This window comes from Physeter macrocephalus, chromosome 12 (assembly GCF_002837175.3).
Source record: "Physeter macrocephalus isolate SW-GA chromosome 12, ASM283717v5, whole genome shotgun sequence".
Lineage (NCBI taxonomy): Eukaryota > Metazoa > Chordata > Mammalia > Artiodactyla > Physeteridae > Physeter > Physeter macrocephalus.
In genome coordinates, this window is record NC_041225.1 from 34,900,502 (window position 1) to 34,922,961 (window position 22,460).

A 22,460-nucleotide genomic window follows, 5' to 3' on the forward strand; every position below is an offset into this window, starting at 1 on the left:
TTTTATTGATCTTTGCTATTGTTTTGTTTCTATTTCATTTATTTCTGCTCTGATCTTTATGATTTCCTTCCTCCTGCTAACTTTGGGTTTTGTTTGTTCTTCTTTCTCTAGATCCTTAAGTGTAAGCTTAGAGATTTTGAGATTTTTCTTGTTTCTTGAGGTAGGCTTGTATAGCTATAAACTTGGTGCTTGATGAGTCTGGCTAATGCTGATCCTCTCAAAGAACCAGCTTTTAGTTTTATTGATCTTTGCTATTGTTTTGTTTCTATTTCATTTATTTCTGCTCTGATCTTTATGATTTCCTTCCTCCTGCTAACTTTGGGTTTTGTTTGTTCTTCTTTCTCTAGATCCTTAAGTGTAAGCTTAGAGATTTTGAGATTTTTCTTGTTTCTTGAGGTAGGCTTGTATAGCTATAAACTTCCCTCTTAGAACTGCTGTTGCTGCATCCCATAGGTTTTGGATTGTCGTGTTTTCATTGTCATTTGTCTCTAGGTATTCTCTGATTTCCTCTTTGATTTCTTCAGTGATGTATTGGTTATTCAGTAACATAGTGCTTATCCTCCATGCAGTTGTGTTTTTTATATTTTTTCCCCTGTAATTCATTTCTAATCTCACAGTGTTGTGGTCAGAAAAGATGCTTGATATGATTTCCATTTTCTTAAATTTACTGAGGCTTGATTTGTGATCCAAGATATGATCTTTCCTGGAGAATGTTCCATGTGCACTTCACAAGAAAGTATAATCTGCTGTTTTGGGATGGAATGTCCTATAAATATCAACTAAACCTATCTGGTCTATTGTGTCATTTAAAGCTTCTGTTTCCTTATTTATTTTCATTTTGGATGATCTGTCCATTGGTGTATGTGAGGTGTTAAAGTCCCCCACTATTACTGTATTACTGTCGATTGTCTCTTGCAGAGCTGTTAGCAGTTGCCTTATGTATTGAGGTGCTCATATGTTGGGTGCATATATATTTATAACTGTTATATATTCTTGGATTGATCCCTTGATCATTAGGTAGTGTCCTTCCTTGTCTCTTGAAAGATGCATTTTAAAGCCTATTTTATCTGATATGAGTATTGCTACTCCAGCTTTCTTTTGATTTCCGTTTGCATGGAATATCTTTTTCCATCCCTTCACTTTCAGTCTGTATGTGTCCCTAGGTCAAGGTGGGTTTGTTGTAGACAGCATATATATGGGTCTTGCTTTTGTATCCATTCAGGAAGCCTGTGTCTTTTGGTTGGAGCATTTAATCCATTCACGTTTAAGGTAATTATCGATATGTATGTTCCTATGACCATTTTCTTAATTGTTTTGGTTTGTTTTTGTAGGTCTTTTTCTTCTCTTGTGATTCTCATTTAGAGAAGTTCCTGTAGCATTTGCTGTAGAGCTGGTTTGGTGGTGCTGAATTCTCTTAGCTTTTGCTTGTCTGTGAAGCTTTTGACTTCTCCATTGAATCTGAATGAGATCCTTGTCAGGTAGAGTAATCTTGGTTGTAGGTTCTTCCCTTTCATCACTTTAAGTATATCATGCCACTGCCTTCTGGCTTGTAGAGTTTCTGCTGAGAAATCAGCTGTTAACCTTATGGGAGTTCCCTTGTATGTTATTTGTCGTTTTTCCCATGCTGCTTTCAATAATTTTTCCTTGTCTTTAATTTTTGCCAATTTGATTACTATGTGTCTCGGCGTGTATCTCCTTGGGTTTATCCTGTATGGGACTCGCTGTGCTTCCCTCTTCAAATATTTTCTTGGGTCCTTTCTCTCTCTCTTCTCCTTCTGGGACCCCTATAATGCGAATGTTGGTGCGTTTAATGTTGTCCGAGAGGTCTCTTAGGCTGTCTTCATTTCTTTTCATTCTTTTTTCTTTATTCTGTCCTGCAGCAGTGAATTCCACCATTCTGTCTTCCAGGTCACTTATCCGTTCTTCTGCCTCATTTTTTCTGCTATTGATTCCTTCTACAGTGTTTTAATTTCATTTATTGTGTTGTTCATCATTGTTTGTTTGCTCTTTATCTCTTCTAGGTCCTTGTTAAATGTGTCTTGTATTTTCTCTTCTATTTCCAAGATTTTGGATCATCTTTACTATCATAATGTGCTTTTTGTTCCACAGGCAGCAGGATTGTAGTTCTTCTTGCTTCTGCTGTCTGCCCTGTCCTGCCTCTAATTTATGGCACCCTCCACATCCATCCCCACATAGCAACACTCTTCTTGGCACATAGTAAATGTTCAGCAAATATTATCGAATGATTAACTACTAGTGTTGGAGGGTCTCCTGCAGAGGCTGGTGGTGGCTGTGGGTCACCGTGGGGACAAGGACACTGGAAGCAGAAGTTCTGGGAAGTACTCCTTGCTGTGAGCCCTCCCAGAGTCTGTCATTAGCCCCACCAAGCTATAAGTGCTTTTAAAAATAAATTTTAACATCAGTAGTATACTTATGTACAAGTAAAATGTAATTTTCTTTCATCTGCTGGAAAACAAGATTTTTCTTGGTCTATTGATCTGCTTTTGGAAACAGATTATAAAAGTTTCACTACCTTTTAAGTAAACTGAAAAAAACAAAACAAAACACATGACACGGATTTTATGTTTTTGCCAAAATAATTTCCTGTGTTTGCTGTCTTTATCATCAGGTGTTTAATTAATTTAAAAAGCTGAGTCTTTTCTATTAAAAGAGTTATGTTTTTTTCTTTTTACAACTATTTAACTTTCTATTTCACTTTTCTTGTGAAGTATTTTATTGTCACTTTGGTTAAATAGATAATTAAGTATTATTTCATAATAATCTGTAATCCTGTTTAGTCAAATACTCGATCCTTTTGATTTTTTTGACAAGCTTCCCAAAATTAAATTCTAAATAAAGTCTTTTTGACCTCAACTAACTTTTAAGTTTTCATTGGGTCCCTGGAAAATTTCAGAGGTTTTAATCCTTCTCCTAATAAAAAGGAGATATTATAAATTAGATTTATCTCACATGTTAAATTATATGAGAAGCATTGTCAAATAAGAATACTAAATTTTCTTAGATAATATATGTGGCTCTTAATATGTTCTAGAATTATATAAAATTTCTAAAATTCTGACATGTCCTGGTATAATGTTATCACTTATAATTATAGCTATCCTAAATATTGTGTGTCCCCAAATAAGCCAAGTTTCTTTCAACTGCATGTGACCTTTAACCATGGTCATTTAAAAGTCTTTGTCATTTATAGAGTTATTGTTTTATTCTGATGCTTTTGCAAATATCTTCATGTTCAGAGAGATTCATGGGAAGGATTCCAACACTTACCCTGGAATACAGGTTTTTGATAAGCTTTCAGATCATACCATAAAACTGGATAACAATTTACAGAACTCTAATGGATAAACTGATGGTTTCATAAAACTGCTAAGATCAACAAGAGTTACATGAATGAACTAAGGAGAATAGTTTTATATATATATATATATATATATATATTTTTTTTTTTTTTTACATTGCTGTTTCTTTAATCATTTGTTTCCCAGATATGAGGAAACTTTTCTCTTAAGCTAACTATGACTTATAGTAATTTGGTAAAGTTAAATTTGTAAATAGAATTGAAACATTTATCTTTTTCTTCCTACCTGATCCCTCCAGAATTTGGAAACTCTTAATAAGTATTATTATTTTCCTGGCACTACAGTTATTTACAAAATTTAATGAGAATCTGTTCTTCTTCTAACAGGACAGAATAGTACGCTGTTTATATTACCAAGACTGTGAATAGAATGTCATATTTAAGAGAGACATAAGTAGACTCGGACCTGACCACACAGATTTAAGAAATTAAGGTTGATTTTATGGAACCAAATAAAGCTCCTTGATATTGGCCTGGTACCTTGCTTATAGGGTTCCCAACAACCTTAGCAGGTGAATAAAGAAGGTCACTTTCTGGCAGATGCAAGAACCTCAGGATATTTTGGGGATCTTGAGAAGAAAGATTCACCCAGTCTATAGGTATTACAGGCGAATTCTGATGGCAAGTGTTTGACTTGGCTTCTTGGACTTACGAGGCTATTAAAAGTTTAATCTGGCTATTTCTTTTTTTTTTTTTTTTCAGTACGCGGGCCTCTCACTGCTGTGGCCTCTCCCGTTGCCAAGCGCAGGCTCTGGACGCGCAGGCTCAGAGGCCATGGCTCACAGGCCTAGCTGCTCCGCGGCATGTGGGATCCTCCTGGACCGGGGCACAAACCTGTGTCCCCTGCATTGGCAGGTGGACTCTCAACCACTGTGCCACCAGGGAAGCCCCAATCTGGCTATTTCTTAAGAAAAGTTTCAGCAAAGTAGATTTAAAAGATTCTTTATAGTTAATCACTATTCTTGCTGCTCTTACGTAAATAACTAGGCCAGTTTTATTAAAATTAGACTTATTTGCAAGCAAATTAGTCTCAATTTGACTATCTTTGGTAAAAATGAGGGTAATTTTAGAGAGAAAACTTGTGTTTCAGTAGAAACTATAATACATATTTGTGGATATTAGATGTAGGGCTATTAGTTTTTCTATAGGTTTTGTTATTTACCTGAAAACTGGACTAGACCCTAAATTTTTCTAGTTTCTTTCAAATCTGGCTACAACTCTCCAAGTTCACTTTTCCAATTTTCTCCTACCTTTTTGACTTGTAACCACTGAGAACTAAAAATGCCCTTTTTCCTGTAGTCCTATAAGCTGAAACTAGATCGCTTGATATAAGCTTTGGAGAAATCAATACAATAGCTCAGGTTTAGACAGTTTTCTTTGTGTCTGTTGCTATATGGGCAACTCAGAATGTTTGCCTGATTATCTGATGACATCATCAGAGACATTCAAATTGCAAAGGATGCTTCAATGATGACATCTAGAAGTCTTCTCAACTGGCTACTCTCAGAACTCAATAACTGATTTATAATTTGCTCCAATTATTAACCATTGTTTTCTATTGTTTCCATAGAAATCCCTCTTTTTTAATACCTGATTTTTCTACCATATGCCTAACTTGGGGAGCCCGCTTGCATCACCAGCTCCTGAAATGAGTTTAACTGAATTTACCTATTGTCAAGAATTAGAGACAGGTACGAGATGGAAAAACCTACCACGTCATAAAATTATGACATTTGTTTTCATTTTAAAATATGTATATTGACAATAATTTCATTCACGTGATATATTCGATGACGTGAAAATATATTTTGTAAACTACCCATATCTCATAGTCGAGAGCAGAATTGGATTACTCATAAAGAACTTGAAATTTAAGCCTCAGAGCCCTTAACTTGAATGGATCTTCTCCCTGGGAAGGGCATAGCAATGTATTCAGGTTGTCATACGTTGTCAAACTTTCAAAATGATATAGTTTGACCACAACTGGTTAAGAAGGCTCTGAACAATCTCCCTTCACATTTTTCCTTATGCTAGAGGCATTTGAATGGCTGTTGATATTTTGGGGATCCACCTAAGAAACTAATGAGTTGGAGAAACAATTTGTTTGGACTTACCAGAATTCATGAATGTGGTTTATCATCACTTCCATGGACATTTTACTTATAGCAATTAGCCTGGATATAAGAACAGAATACTCTATTGGCAATGCATTGTGCCCACCTTCCTAGCACATGACACAAGGGGTCAGGACTAGTGGTTTCATCATAATATAAATAAAAGTTGCATTGCCTAGTACCACAACTGTGTTGTGGGCAGTGGAAGAGAAACACAATTGAAGACATATGGAGCCAGAAAGTTGTCCAATTACAAGACATAAAATTATAAGCTAAGGATTCAATTCTATCTGAAGTCTAGCCAAAATTAAAGGGTGGGTTTTTATTTTTGAGGGTTTAGGAATATCAATAACAAAACATATAAAATTATAAACATACTATACACAGGTAGGGGAGGCAAAATTATTTTCTCTGCCCTTACATGTTCTTGGCTGAGACTCCTCTCTATAATAAAAGATTAACAGGAGAGGGCTTCCCTGGTGGCGCAGTGGTTGCGCGTCCGCCTGCCGATGCAGGGGAACCGGGTTCGCGCCCCGGTCTGGGAAGATCCCACATGCCGCGGAGCGGCTGGGCCCGTGAGCCATGGCCGCTGAGCCTGCGCGTCCGGAGCCTGTGCTCCGCAACGGGAGAGGCCGCAGCAGAGGGAGGCCCGCATACCACAAAAAAAAAAAAAAAAAAGATTAACAGGAGAAAACTAAACAGAAGTTTAATGACATGTGTACCTCCAAATATACATGGCAGATACCCAGGAAAACTGAGTAACTTCTCAAAATGTTTCAAGCCGTCACCTTAAATACCATCTTCATCTAATGGAAAAAAAAAAAATGCTGGGGGCAGAGGGAAGACCTGTTAATGGAAGGTTACCAGGAAAAGCACAGTAACAAGTAACAAGATATGGTTCTTATGCAGAACTAAGTCATTGTCTTCTCCATCAATTTCAAATGCTTCTAATTTGTGGTTGGCTGAATCTGCAGATGTGGAACCCATGGATATGGAGGACCAACTGTATGTTTAAATTTAGTAGAAGATGCTAACTTGTTTTCCAAAATGACTGTGCTACTTTATGTTCATACCATATCCTATACGTTCCTCATAGACCATCTCTATTAAAATAGAGATTGTAAGAATCTAAGGGAACCCAAGATACAGAGAACATCTCTTAAAAAGACTTGTCACTGTGATATTTTGTCTAATGGAGTAAATTCCAATGAGATTCATATAAGTCATCACAAAATTTGTAAGGTAATTGTACAAGTAAAAGCCCCAACAGCATGGGATGAAAAGGACTGAAAGCAAAGTATATAAAGAGGTCTTTAGACCTTAAACTCTATATAGGCAGAAAGCTGTCAGAGAAAGCTATGCACTGCCAATCAATGTCATTTCTTATTAAAAAAAAAAAAAGTTAGAGTGCAGAACCAAGAGTACAGAGGGAATGAGAACCAAGAACCAAGAACCACAGAGAGTAAGCGCAGGGCCTAACAATTATACTTAGAGAAGTTTGTCAAATGGCAAAATAATGTCCTGATTAGTGTACCTATAGACTTCCGTAATTTAAGCAGCATGCTCATTTTTGTGTATGTTATTTTCCATGGGCCGATACGAGATGCATACGTGCATGTTAGATAAATGCCTACGTTACTGTTTTTTGCCATTCTGTTTTCTAGGATTTTCCTCTTATCTCACTATCAAAGCATTTTTAATAAAAACATTTTTTCAAGATGGTTTCTTAGAATTTCATGTTTGATTTTTACTTAATTTACTATTAAAATGCAAGACATTTGTTACTGATCCTCATCCAGAAAGCACATATATAGCCACATGCCAAAATATTCCTCAAATATTTATATATATAATTGATCTTTTAATGGTTTGTATGCTCAAATCTAAAAATAGCAATAGCCATAACTGATGAGTGTACCTCTATACTAGGGATTCTAAGGCTACATGCTTCCTGGAACTATGCTGGAAGTCAGCTAGTGGTTAAATCCAGCACACAAAACATTTCTCAGCAGGTATCTCATGGCATAGAATACCTGCTCAATGATATATGAATATATATTGAATAAGTTCAGCAATGAATAGACCATTGACATTTGGGTTCAATCTAAATCTGCTATCTTTTACATAAAGCTCTTTTCAAGTTACTCAACATCTTTGGGTACTGAAAATAAAACTAATAATATTCATTCAGTGTTGCTTTGGGGGAATTAAATGATATAACATGTAAAGTAAATTAATATTTATTTTAATAGTAATAATACCTATCATTTATTGTCTTTGTGCTAAGCACTATATAGTCACAATCTCATCTTTTCTTCAATCTCTCCAAATCAGTAGTGACTTTTTACCTCTATCATATAGATAAAGAGACTGAGTCCTAGGGAGATTAAGTAACTTGTGCAAATCCATCACTACAATTCAAACCTTTGATTACTGGGAAGAAAAATTCTCAGGTGTAGGCAAAGTTAGATACATACAGATTTTAAAACCTAGAATTGCTCTGGAGAATATTCTAAATCTGTACACTTATAGATCCCAGTGTGTTGGATTGGGAAATAAACTCATTGCTTCCAGTACCCACCTTCTCCATATTCTCTTGTTTTCCTCCTACCTCTCTGCCACTCCTTTTTAATTTCCTTTGCTAGATCTTAACATTTCTGAATGCTAAATTTTGGACAGCTCCAGTGCTTAGCTTTGGAAACTCATTTAAACTCTCTCTCTCTCTCTCTTTCTCTCTCTCTCCCTCCTTCCCTCCCCTCCTCCCTCCTTCTCCTCTTAATTTTGGATGCATTGTCCAAACTCCAGACTTTATCTCCAACTAGCTAGCATTCCCACTTAACATTTTAGTAGTCATTTCAAACCATTAACATATGCTTCTTTTCATTCCAATCACTCCCTCCCAAATATACTCCTTTTTATTCTTTACCATCTTAGTTGTGTCAACTCCATCTTTCCAGATACTTAATTCAAAGAAAAAAAAATTGGATTTGTCTTTGACTCCTCTGTTTTCTGCCACTCCACCCACAGTCAACATTTACAAAATACAACCAGTATTCCACTAGTACTCACATTCTTTATGTGTAAGTCTGGGATTTCTGAGAATAGGATGCCAAGATAGGATTAAATATGCAAATGCATTAGGAAAAGATCCCATGAGACAAAATAAGGTTGGAGTCTGGAGACTCAGAACAGTCAGAATGAAACTCAGGTCTGACTCCAAGTGAAGGAGAAAAGGAAGACAGGAAGTTGGGTGTAAGGGGCTTTGACGGCAGAACAATTCTAAGGAGAGTCTGGCAAGGCCACTGGAGAGTCCTTAAGCCAAAGTCACCTGTGAGAGGACTTCTGCATCATCCAGAAATGAGTTTGTCTTAGAATCCCTGCCATGCTTACTGGTTGGCTGGGTAGCCCATGGGAAAAATGGCCTGTACCAGAACGTATTGATGGATTTCAGAATGCTCCCAGTGGTCAGAGATCTGAGAGGCACATTCTCATGATGCTCACATACTGTCATCACCTTGGTCCAGGCCATTATCATCTCTCAATAAAATAACTGGAATAACTTGTTAACTGGTCTTATTTATTTGCCTTTCCTTCACTTTAGCCTTTTCTCAGCATAACTTCTACTGTGCCTTTTTCAAGACGTAAGTCAGATCCTGTCACTCTCACCTCAAACCTTCCAATGGTCTCCCATTTTTCAGTAAACCACAAAATCATTGTACTAGGCTACATGTCCCCACAAGGACTGGTCAGTGCTTCTTCTTTGATCTTTCACTCACCATAGCTCCAGACTCCCTGTCATTTTTCAAGCATGGCAGATATTCCCCAGCCCAAAAGTCTCCGTACTTGGTGCTCTCTCTGCTCAGAACTCATGCCCATGCTCACCCTTCTATCCCCAATACTCAGTGTCTCTCCATTTAACCTACTTCCTACTTTATTTATTTATATTTTCCATTTCCCCCAAGAGTGAGGACATAGGAGGGTAGGGGTTCTTATCTAACTGCTGCATTCCTAGTGTCTATGCCATTACCTACACAAATTAAGGGCTTGAAAATATTTTTTTGCATTTATAAATAGTGACAATCCAAGGACTTCTGTGGAAGACACATGGGCATTCAAATTCTAACTTAAACAACTACTATTTCTCTCTGGAGAAATCAATTAGCCTCTGTAACTCAGGTTTCTCAGATATAAAATAGTAGAATAATAAAATAGTAGAATAGTCAAGTCCAGAAACCATATGTGTGTTGTGGATATAAAAAATCACAACTCTTTATAACCTTTCAGATGTTGTAAAAATCTCATTTATCATTGCAATACGTATCCAACTAGATCGGAGTCTGCCATCCTGTCACTCCAAACCCAACTCTTGCAGGTGATGACTGGATTACAACACAGATCTGAACATTTTCACTCTGAGGTACTTTGTTTTTAATTTCCTTGAGGGATTATAAATCACGCTTCCCTCCCGACCAGAGATATTCCAAAGAGTATAAATTAATGGACAGAGTTTTTATTAACGTGGATTGGAAATCTGGCTTTGCCTCACTGGGTATGTAAACGGAGAAAAATTATTTTACAGCTCACAGACACAATTTCTTCATCTATAATATAATGATAGTTATACTTTTCTCTCCAAGAGGTTCTGATATAAAGTTAATAAAATATCTAAGATAGATTTATATTAAGTAGCCAATACACTTAAAGATGTCACTTTACCTGAAGGTGGCAGAAGGTTGGTGATTCTCAATAAAGACAGTGAAAGTATTAGATCATTTCCATATACCTGAAGGGCAGTTTCTTACTTGACACTATTGGTCTCTAATATTACACTGCTCCTAAAATGGCTAATGAAATGAAATATTAGTATTCCAAATTCAGTGTATCATAACTCTGGGATGACTGAAGAATAAGATAAAGTCACCATCAAATTAGATCATTTGCGCATAACACACATTTATCCCCCAATTTCTTTCCAGGAGACACACTGCTCCTGACCTGAGATGTCCTATGTCAATATGATGTATTGGATGAATTATTTTCTGTTTAATGCTAGGACAACAACATGTCTTTTCTTTACTGACCTTGATATCTCATTTTTAGAAATACGAACACCAGAGTTTGAAAGATCTGGTAATGGCCTTGCTCTTTTTACCGTGGATTCTCTGGTTGCATTATTATCTTCTACCAAAGAGTCCAGATTTTCCATGGTGTTCTGTACATTCTGAAGAGTAGCAACTTATTCCTACTCTAAATAATATGCAATCAAAGATAGAGGATCTTTAACAAATTGGTTTACAGGAACATACTAATGTGTATTTGCCTGAAAATTTACTCGTGTATTTTTACGACATGGTGCTTTTTTTCAGAGCACAGAAGTATAACTGATGACGTTTTATCACAACAATTTCTTGCATAATTATTAATTACTTAGTTCACACACTGAATTGCCAGTCATTGTTTCTGATGAGATGAGCTGTAAAAAGGCAAACCCTGAGGTCACTGCACTACAAGTTGACAGCAATCGTACCACAAGGCTCCTTCAAAATACATTTTTCCCTAGAAATTATGTTGGTTGAATTCAACAAACACAATTAAAATAAATGATGTCTTTTATTAGTAGTCTTATAATAAATTAGTAGTCTTGTAATTTACCACCTACCTGGGACACATATGAAAGTGTAGTTAAATTTCTACCAAGACAGCAAAATCTCAGTCTCTTCCAGATAAACTGGGGAGTAAGTTCACCTTGTTTATCAGGCACCTACTATGTCTTTGTGAGGCACTTAAAAATATATGATCTCTAGATTTTCAAATAAGCCTGCAAGCATATTAATAACTTACTGAAAACCATACCAACTTATCTAGGATTTGAACACTTTTCTTTCCCATGTAGAAAATACATGTTCTTTCCACTGTGCCACATTGCCTCCATGTAAACATGTGTTTCAGATCAACCTTTGCAAAGTATCACACAAAATATAGAAAGAATAAATGAATGTCTGTGGAGAAGACACTGCTTGCTTGGAGGTTACAGTCCATTGGGAAACACGGAACGTAGATGTTAGAGAAAGTACATACATATAGAAGAGATTCATTCTGAAAAGGGTACTTCCGTTTTAACATGGTGACAGACCAGATAATCTGTAAATGCTTCCAGAGCAATACAATTGAAAAGCTGGATAAAATATAAAACATTCATTTCAATGCATGCCTGAGTTTGCAAGAAAAGAATAGAAATACCTAAGCTCCCAAAATATGAGAGACAACTGAATAGCAAGGGGGTCAGTGGGTGCTAACCTAGCCACATTGAGGGTGAATTTCTATCTTTAGACCTAAAATACTTGAGTTTTCGAAGGTATAAGGATTGGAGATACAAGACATGGGGCTCCCTTGAGGCAGGGAATGAAACAGAGACCCTTACCTGTCCAACTCTGAGGTGACGGTTCTCAACCAGGGGTGGCAGTGTCACACTACTGGATGCTTGTACTTTTGTGTTGCTTTTTTTCTGTTTATGACAATGAATGGGGGGGCACTACAGAATTTAGAAAATTAATCACTTTTTAAGATGTAAACCAAAAAAAATAAGTTTATTGTGGAATATAGAGAAAATATATTTTAAACTGTAAATATTTATTAAATTCTGCTTGGAAACTCAATTACATATCCATGATAAGAAAGAATCAGAAAAATAAATTCCATATATTTTATATAAACATTAATGACAACCCACATATTATTGATGGCTTCAACCAAAATTTCAAGTATAAAATTTTCAGAGAACTGAAAATATTTAAACTTACATGTAAGCAAATAATTTTTACAGCATATAAGATGTGACTTTCTTTTTAGTACATAAAAACCTTAATTTGAATATAATTTCTTAAATCATATACTTAAAAATAAATATATTCTGGGTTCTACTAACAAGACCACCTTCAGAAACTGTGAGATAAGAGACTAGAGAAAATAGCATATATTATCTTCAGTTTCTTTGATGTGGTTTGTGAAGAGGAAACATCTGTTGGCATAAATAACAGCTCATCTGAAAGCACAGAATGAGATCTTTAATAATCAATATTTTGTACTCACTGAAATGTCAGTATTTATTTTCTGCTTCCCATTCTGGTTAACTTTATAATCCTCTCTGTGGATTCTGTGTTAAATTTAATCATTAGAAAGTGTTAGGTGGAATTAAAATTGGCACAGTGTTTGTGGTTATGCAGAACTAGAATGAAACCCCGGCTTTTCAGTATCTGTCTGACCTAGGAAAAATGCTTAACCTCCTGGAGACCCGGTATTTTTCATGTTTTAAATAGAGATAAATATGCCTATTTTATAGGATGAGTGTAAGAATTATTAATAATGCATGCAAAGCCTCTAGCATAAAGTAGATTTTTTTTAAAATGTAGCTATTATTATCACTATACATCAGAATTACCTGTGGGAAATTTTTGAAAATTCAGACCTGCATCTAGGAAACTATAGTGTCTAGAGATGTGGCTCATTACCAAGACTTCAGATGTGTACAAATATCTGCAACAGAGATATTTATTTACCTTAGTTTAAGGACAGCTATGTAAATGCTTTTTGCTTTACCCATATTCTTTCCAAGCTTCACACTTTGTAAAAGCTTCATTCCCCCCACCTCCACAGGAGCCTCAAATTAAGATATAATTAATTTGGTGGCTATATTGTGTTAGGAACCTTCATAGGCTTGATTTCAGAAATTCTTCAAAACAATTGTAATTGGTCTTCAACCTTGTGTTGCAAGTAATTAGACTGAGCTTTGGTGAGATAAAATTAATTTTCTAAGATGAGACAAGTAGTAAGTACAGAGGTGAAATCTGAACTCAGGTTTCTCAGATCTACAGATGAATCCTCATTTATAATACCTAGCTCAAATATCTCCACCTTTTAATTTCCTGCACCAGGTAGATTTACGGTTTCTACTTTCAGCTGTCCTTGCATGTTTTACCCATCTTCATTATGGCACTTTTCACTCTAATCTGTACTTCCCTGCTTATAAACCTCTCTAATATACTGAATGTAGGATACTACAGGGAAGGGACTCTTGTTATTGTTGTTCTGTAACCATATACTATATGCATGCTTTCAAAAATAATTGAATTATTAAATTATCTGTGCTTGGTGCCATTTTCTATTTTTCCCATGAAAAAAATGCGTTTGACAGGGACTCAGGGGTACATCGTTAAACCTCAAACTCTATGACCCAGATTTTACTAGAGGAAAGCTGTGTCATAAAAATAACCAAATAATCAGTAGAAATTACATTTTGAAATATATCTACATGATTAGATTCAGTCAGAGGAAAGTTCAGAAATTCTTCATGAAGAAATAGTTTCTCTTCACGTCAGGCGGCAATGCATGGGTCAAGAGTTTAACCTGAGAGAACTCAACTATTCATTTAAAGTAAGTTTAGAACTCCATGATGTTGGGCAGATATTTTCTATCTTGGAGTGTTAAAGTTTTTTATTTATTTTTCTTTACGTCTCATGGTATTATAAATATGTTTCTCTTTTAGAATAAAATTATTTTGTTAAGCAATTACAAACTTACTGAAAAGTTGCAGGTACCATTTGTAAATGGCAAAAGCTACATGAACCATTTGATTATAGGCTACCCACATGATGTCTCATTAGAACCAAATACTTTAATGTATTTTCCTACAAACAAGAACTTTTCATTATATCCTCTCAGTTTAGCTTTCAAAAATATGAACTCAACAATGAATCATTGCTAACATTTCTTTCTCAGACATGATTCAAATTTTTTCAGTTGTTCCAATGATGTCCTTTTTATAAGAAAATAAATCAGTTTCAAACTATGCATTGCATATAACTCCTTTATGTTTCTTTTAGCCTCCTGTTTCCTTTTTTTCCTTAGTTTTCTGGACCCTGATACCTTTCAAGATTACGTGCCAGTTATTTTGTAGAATGTCCCCCAATTTAAGTGTGTTTGATGTCTCCTCATGGTTAGATTCAGGTTAGGCTACCTCTGCAAGAGTGTCTTGCCTTGGTTAGGGTTGGCCATGGTCAAGGCAAGGATGGATCTATAGGCACAAGCTCCAGGACCTGACTGTGTCACAATAAGCCCAAGACTCACACATTTATTGATACGTGGCTTCTCTAGACTTTTCTAGACTTTGAGACTCAGCATTTCTTCCAAACCACCCACTCAATCCACATAACACTTCTGGTTTTGTTTTGTTTCATTGTATCCTAGCTTAGTGAACAGCCTGCACATAATCTCAACCCTGATGGAGAAATGAAACTGGTTTATTGTATTAGTCAGTGTTCTCCAGAAAAACATAACCAATAAAATGTGTGTGTATATATACATATATATACACACACACATCAGAGTCCAAAATCTGATGGAGGAGGCTGGCAGGACTGATTTCACAGGTGAACTCTGAAGGCCATCTGCTGGCAGAGTTCCCTCTTGTTGGGAAAGGTCAGCCTTTTGTTCTACTTAGGTTTTCAACTGATTGGATGAGAAGCCCACCATTTTGGAGAATAGTTTGCTTTAATCAAAGTCCACTGATTTAAATACGAACCTCATCCAAAAACAACCTCACAGAAACATCCAAAATAATGTTTGACCAAGTATCTCGGCAGCATGGCTCAGTCAAGTTGACACATAAAATTAAGCGGCACAGTTATCTACTCATCAGATTGTCTGAAGCTATCTTATTCCAGATGTCCCAAGGCCCATTCTTTTCGCTGGCAAGATTTTCTGTCCCATGTCACCGCTGTAACAGAAGTATATCTAAAGGCTGTCAGAGATGGAATCAAGTTGAGAAGTTACGCTGTGCTACTCATTTCTGTTGGTTTACATCCTCAGGAGCTTCCCGGGTAAAATCTGAAACTGGCCCCTGTATATAGAGGGCAAGGAGAGACCAAAGAAAGAGGCAGACATCACTGCAGAGAGTAGGTGGCAGGTTTAATTACATACCAGCCTTGTCCTGGGCAGCTGCAAGACAAGTAGTTCTCTGCACCTGCCTGCCAGAATCTTAAAAGTTTATAGAGAGGCCTTAACTGGGTTTAATCACATATTCAGTCCAGATGGTCTCAACAATACCTTACTCTCTCAAGGCTACATCCTTGGAACAGCTCCCACTGTGGGACCAGTGGGCTGAATGTACATTCTAAGGATGGGGAAAGGGTGAAGACCCTCCAATTACCCAGGTACAGCTCGTGGCTAAACCAGTAGTCACATCCTCTTGATGACCTTCTCCAACAACTTCACAGGTTCAGGATGTGAGGACCAGAGAGGGGTTATGATGTTCTCAATGTCACACTGCATGTTCAAGTCAACAAAGTATCCTCACACCTAAGATATTCTTATCGCTATAATTTTCTAAATATTTCCATTGACACTGAAAACAATGCATATTAGTGCTAGGACCTAGAATCATACATTTGGGTGCCCTGCAACAAAAGTAAGAGTTCTTTGAAAGTGTATGTTCTATATCCAAATCAATGTAAAATTTGCGTTCTTATAATATATCTGTGTATTTTTTTTGGCCACACCAGGGCCTATGGCAGTGAAAGCACAGAGTCCTAACCACTGGACTACCAGGGAATTCCCATATCTGTGCATTTTTTAATCTAAATGTCTCAAAATAAAAATTTCTCCAAATCTTGTAAGAAAATCCATTATCTAATAAGAACCTTACTTGGGGCAAAGGCTTTCTCTTTAAAGAGTAATCTGTTGCTTTCTGCCAATATCTCAATTCTGCGTTCTCCTTTTCACTGTCAGATAGCCATAGAAACCTGCCTTCCCACAGAAGAAGAATTTCCATAGCCACCAATTAAGGTAGGGTCTGCAACAGTATTTGAGAGTAATGAACCAGTACCAGGGTTTTAGCAATAGGATCCACACAGCTAATCTCAAATCCTGCCCACCTGATACCAGCTGCTGAACTCTATGGAGACCAAGTGAATAAGGCAAAACAGAATCATAATGGGAAAAAAGCATAGAAGTCGATACCCCCAAGGTCATCAGAATCACTCAGTGGAAATCTAAGAAAATCCCCTCTGTTTTCACAAAGCCAGATGTCTGTGGGTGCCAGTTTCAGAAACCTATATAGCTTTTGAAGAATCCACAATTTGGTAGCAGATACTGAGAAAATCAAATTTCAGGATAAACTGGTTGCAAACAATAAGGGAAAAATTCACACTCTGTGCAAGAGGAGAAGGAAGTGGAAGAGGTTGATGAGAGAGGAATGATGAGAGAGGAATCAAATTGGTCATGATGCAGGAGAGTGTATGGAAAGGCAATCTGGGCCCTCAAGAAACATAGCAATTTAGTTGTAAATACTATGAGGAAACAAATGATATATTTGTATGGAAATGTGGATTCTTTTTGAAGTCTCAAAAGAGTAAGCTGTACTGTATCTAACAATTTTTGAAATTGTGGCTTCTTCTTGAATGATTTTAAAAAACCAACAACGCTTGGATGAAGCACATTTTATTTCTTCATTGATCACAAAATTTTATACATAGATACCTAAACTGGATGGTAAATGAACACTTGATCAAATGATTCTCTCCTTAAAGGTGTGCTATAGGTAAAGGAATTAATGACACCTGCTCAGGAAAGGTAAAAATGGCAGCTCTTTCAATTGTGCCTTAGTCATTTGATTGTATCTCCAATTTAATTGAGGCAAATGATTTCCAAAAATCATGAAAATTAATTAAGCTCATTGTTCTGGAAGAATTTAATCCTCAAATTATGGTATTTAGCTTTATTTAAGCATCCTTAAGTTATAGTGAAATTAGTTTATTGAATAATTCTTTAAATGCAGTTATACTATATTGAGCATTAATTTTTAAAAACCATTTTAAACAATTTTTTTAAGTTAATTGATTTTATTTTTGGCTACATTGAGTCTTCACTGCTGCGTGTGGTCTTCCCCTAGTTGTGGCGAGCAGGGGTACTCTTGGTTGCGGTGCACAAGCTTCTCATTGCAGTGGCTTCTCTTGTTGGGGAGCACGGGCCTCAGGCGCATGGGCTCCAGTAGTTGTGGTGCGCAGGCTCAGCAGTTGTGGCACACAGGCTTAGTTGCTCTGCGGCATGTGGGATCTTCCCCGACCAGGGCTCGAACCTGTGTCCCTTGCATTGGCAGGTAGATTCTTAACCACTACGCCACCAGGGAAGCCCTGTATTTAGCATTTAAATGTACTGTTTGGAGCCTCTTCTTTGTAATACAAAGTCTCTAATTATGGTATTCTTACAACCATATTCAGGCCATTTTATGTTTTTATAGAGGCTTCTTTCAAAGGGGCACATAGAGGAAAATCATAATATAATGGATTAAGAAATTTTCTTTTTCCTATTTTACCAAGTATGTTTTAAAGCATTAAGAAAACATTTGCAAATGACCCACAGAAGCTCATATATGTGTTTCTTCAAATGTACGATAAAACATGAAGGTTTAATAGTGTGTAATTCTCTGATAATGAATCAAATACTTAGCACTATGCATATCGTACTTAGTCTTTGTGCTTGGAATAAAGTGCTGGAATAATGTCTTTTTTGGCAATTACAAATAAAGTAATTCATGTAATTATTCTGTAATAATGTAATTGTTGCCATGTAGACTATAGAACATAAAAAAGCATTAAGTAATTGTAGGGTTATTTATGGCCTGAAAATTGGCTGGCAATTATGCTAGAGGTAATACTAGCATGAAATTCATGGCTTAATTGTTACTTGATTTTAAAATGTAAAATGTGTTTTTTTAATTATAGATCTAAGCACCTAACTGCATAATTATATCACATACTTTGCATAGAATGGAAAATTGGGCACAATCCAATAGAGAAACATATTCTTCTGCTTAATTTTAAGTACTTGAAAAATTAGCTATTTTAAAATTGGTTATGTCACTCAATCTCAATTTCCACATTTTTAAAATTAGGAAGTTTGGTTTAGATAGTTATATGATACTATTCTTTAGTGTACCTTAAGTTTTGTGTGTGTGTGTGCGTGTGTGTGTGTGTGTGCGCAGATGTATGGTAGAACCTCCTCTGTTCTTTCAAAACATCATTATCTAGGAAGATGGCACAGTTTTTGATAAGGTTATTATTTATCAGAACTTGGCACACATGATATATTCCATCTCTTGTGCCAATGTGAAAACTTACTTTCTGAGAATAAAGTACAGTCCTTTTGGAAGACTTAACTGGGAAACGTAGGTGATAGTCACAGTTTATATTTATCAGAGATAAAGTCTAAGATAGAGAAAACTCACCCTCCCTAACCCCTATCATTCTTAGCCTCACCACCACTGTCCACCCTGAATCCATTAGGTTCAACCTCATTCTCCCCTTTTTACCTTGTTCAGTCACCAAAACAGTATCCAGATCCCGGATCACCATTCACTCCCACACTTGAGTCCTTATAAGGCTCCTGATGTCCTTAGTCAGTCCCTTTTCTCACCTTTTTCAAGATTTATGGCCATTCCTCAGAACACTTACAAGTCAGTTAATTTTTTGATTTAGATTTGAAAAAAATGTTACATCTGTCTTCAATTTAAGAAATTTTTTATGTTAAAATGCCCATATTACCTAAAGTGATCTACAAATTTAATGCAATCCCCATCAAAATACTGATGACATTTTTCACAGAACTAAAACGAATAATTCTAAAATTTATACAGAACCACAAAAGACCCCTAATTGTCAAAGCAATCTTGAGAAAAAAGAACAAAGCTAGAGGTTTCATGTGCCCTGATTTCAGACTATACTACAAAGCTACAGTAATAAAACAGCATGGTACTGGCACCAAAAAAACAGAATAGAGTGCCCAGAAAAAAACACACAACTACATTTAATTAATCTATGACAAAGGAGGCAAGGATACACAATGGAGGAAAGACAGTCTCTACAATAAGTTGTGCTAGGAAAACTGGACACCTACATGTAAAAGAATGGAATTAAGATATTTTTATCATACTATATACCAAATTAAACTCAAAATGATTAAAGACCTAAATGTAAGACCTGAAACCATAAAACTCCTAGAAGAAAACATAGGCAGAACACTCTTTGACATAAATAGTTGCAACATCTTTTTGGATCTGTCTCCTATGACAAAGAAAACAAAGGCAAAACTACACAAATGACCCAATTAAACTTAAAAGCTTTTGCAAAACAAAGGAAACCATTGACAAAGGAAGAGATGGCCTACTGAACAGGAGAAAATATCTGCAAATGATATGACCTACAAGGGATTAATATACAAAATATGTAAAAAAGTTCACACAAACCAATATTAAAAAAAAATAAATCAAAAAATGAGCAGAAGATCTGAATAGCTATTTTTCCAAAGGAGACATTATTTACAGATGGCCGACAGGCACATGAAAACTCCACATCGCTAATCATCAGAGAAATGCAAATAAAAACCACTATGAGATATAATCTCTCATGTGTCAGAATGGCTACTACCAAAATGTCTACAAATAACAATTGTTAAGGATGTGGATAAAAGGGTACCACCCTACCACACTTTTGGTGGAAATGTAAATTGGTGTAGCCACTATGGAAAACAGTATGGAGGTTCCTAAAAAACTAAGAATAGATCTACCATATGATCCAGCAGTTCCACTTCTGGGTATATATTTGAAGAAAATGAACACACTAATTTGAAAGATACATGCACCTCAGTGTTCATAGGAGCATTATTTACAATAGCCAAGATATGGAAGCAACCTAACTGTCCATTAACAGATGAATGGATAAAAAAGATGTGAGATACACACACACACACACACACACACACACACACACACACTGCCATAGACTATTACTCAGCCATAAAAAAGAATGAAATTCTGCCATTTGCAACAACATGGATGGACCTAGAGGGTATTATGCTTAGTGAAATAAGTGAGAGAGAGAAAGGCAGATACTCTATGTTATCACTTATGTGTGGAATCTAAAAAATAAAAAAATTTAAAAATGACCATAGCAAAACAGAAACAGACTCACAGATATAGAGAACAAACTAGTGGTTACCAGTGGGGAGAGGGAAGGGGGGTGGGGCAAAATATGGGTAGGAGATTTTAAAAAGAAAAGAATATTCTTTAGTTTTTGCTCTAAAGAATGGTGGCTTTTCCCTGAGGACACTGCTTTCCCTGTCAGACTCTCAACTGATTGCTGTTTTTATCTCCTCATCCCTACCTCCGCCCATCCTGCAAACTATACTCATGTCACATGGCTGTTTCCCAATTTCTTCCTCCCCCTTTTTCTTTGCCTCAATCCACCCATATGAAATCTGATGTCAGCAAATTTGTCACCCTCTACCCCTCATTGTTGCTACTTTCCACCATCTCCTAGAATAGTTTACTCTGTTTCTCAATAGTTTTATTTATGGGATCACTGTCACTCTTAACAACCCATGTCTTAGTGATTGATTTAAATATATATGTAAACTCTATTTCCACAACTCTGGCCTCTCAGCTTTTTAAACAGTTTTCCTTCAACAACCCTGTTTTCAATTCTATGCAAGTCACTCATTTCCAAGTATATTTTAAATCTAAAAAAAAATCCTTTTATGACAACTCCTCTGAACAATGGTGCTACATTTATTAATTAAATATTGAATACATTTCAGTGGCACATTCTTATGTCAAATTCAGTAAGTAATTTAAAAAGCATAAGACTCTGCCATAGTCTTCAACTATTTAAAAGTGGTAGCAGACACCCATTCACAAATCTGTTATACGCTCACCATCTGTGGACCCTGAAGTGGACCCTTGTTGTTCACTTTTTTATAGCTATTCTTTATCAAGCTGACAAAGGTCCCCTCTATTCCTATCATGAACTGTTGTTGGATTTTGACAAATGCTTTTCCTGTGTCTATTGATATATATACATTTCTTAGTCTGCTGATATGATGGACTACATTAATTGATTTTCAAATGTTGAGCCACCCTTACATATATGTCCCACTTGGCCATGGCGTGTAATTATTTCTATACTTTATTGAGGCTCAAATTGCTAATATTTTGTTGAAGGTTATATCTGTAAGAGATATTGGTGTGTTTCTCTTTCCTGTATTGTCAAAATCTGGCTTTGGTATTAGGGTAATGCTGGTCTCATAAAATAAGTTTTGAATATTTTCAGTACTTCAATTTTCTAGAAGAGATTGTAGAAAATTGGCATCATTTTTTCCTTAAATGTGTAGTAGAATTCACCAGTTTAACCATGTGGTCCTTGAGCTTGCCTTGTTGAAAGGTTATTGATACTTTTTTATAAACCTAGTTTTTTTTTTAATAAACCTAGTAAGAATGATGATGGTGATGATGATGATGATTTGTGAGTCTAGTAGTTTCTGTCTCATAAATAGTTAGTTCATTTCACATTAGTTATCAAATTTATGTACATAGAGTTGTTCTTAATATTCCTTCATTGTCCTTTTAATATCTGTGGGATAAGTAGTAAAGGTCCTGATTTCACTTCAGATACTGGTCATTTGCATCTTCTACATTTTTTATTGGTTAACCTGTCAATTTAATATCAATTTAATTAATACTTTCAAAAGAACCAGTTTTTGGATTAATTTTCTCATTTTCAATTATGCAGATATCTGCTCTAATTTTTATTTCTTTTCTTCTACTTTAGGTTAACATTGTTCTTCTAAGTTCCAAGGACAAATGCTTATAATATTAATTAGATTTTTCTTCTTTTCTAATATGTGCATTTAATTGTATAAATTTCCCCTGAAGCACTGATTTCTCTGTATAACAAACATTTTGATAAATTATGTTTTCATCTTCATTTAGCTCAAAATAGGTCTTATTTCTCTTGTGAATTCATCTTTAACCCATTTTTATTTATAAGTATGTTGTTTCATTTCAATATATGTTGGGATTTTCACTACCTTTCAATTATTTATATATAATTCTGTTGTAATCTAAAAATGTACTTTATATA